This window comes from Theobroma umbraticum, unplaced genomic scaffold, assembly GCF_002168275.2.
Source record: "Theobroma umbraticum cultivar Fairchild unplaced genomic scaffold, ASM216827v3 scaffold_4.1, whole genome shotgun sequence".
NCBI classification, from domain to species: Eukaryota; Viridiplantae; Streptophyta; class Magnoliopsida; order Malvales; family Malvaceae; genus Theobroma; species Theobroma umbraticum.
The window spans coordinates 9,735,700-9,736,236 of NW_018397258.1; positions in this window are offsets into that span (position 1 = coordinate 9,735,700).

The following is a 537-nucleotide window of genomic DNA, read 5'->3' on the forward strand; positions in this document are numbered from 1 at the left end:
ACCAAAACTTAAAACTAACTTTTCTAGGCTGAGTTAGAACTTATGCACTCAATCAAGCTACACCAAGCTTGATCAATCCCCTTAGAGTAACTCGCACACTCTAAATAATCAAGGAGGAAAGAAATAAAGAAGTACCTATGATCACTAACCTGATCTGAATGGTACAAAGTGAAGTTCTTAACTCAATTACAATAATTAGAGTGAAGTGCAGAAAATATTTGATATTTTTTAGCTCTTTTTGATCTTGGAATTCTTCTAAAAACTGATTCATAGCTGTTGGGAGTGCCTTTTATACTTGAAAAATCAACTCTAATGGCTATAGACAGATTCTGACCCTTAGAAACAGTTGGAGACAATTCTAGCATTAAGAATCTTTGATCTGGTTGTAGCATTCAATTCAAATTTTCAAACAGAATGCCCTTAGTCAACTAAAATTGCCACTTAGTAGATTAAGTCGTCTCTGTCTCTGAACCCAGTTTCTAGTAGTAGGCTCTTAGTCGATTAACAAAACTTCTTAGTTGATTAAGTCATTTCTGT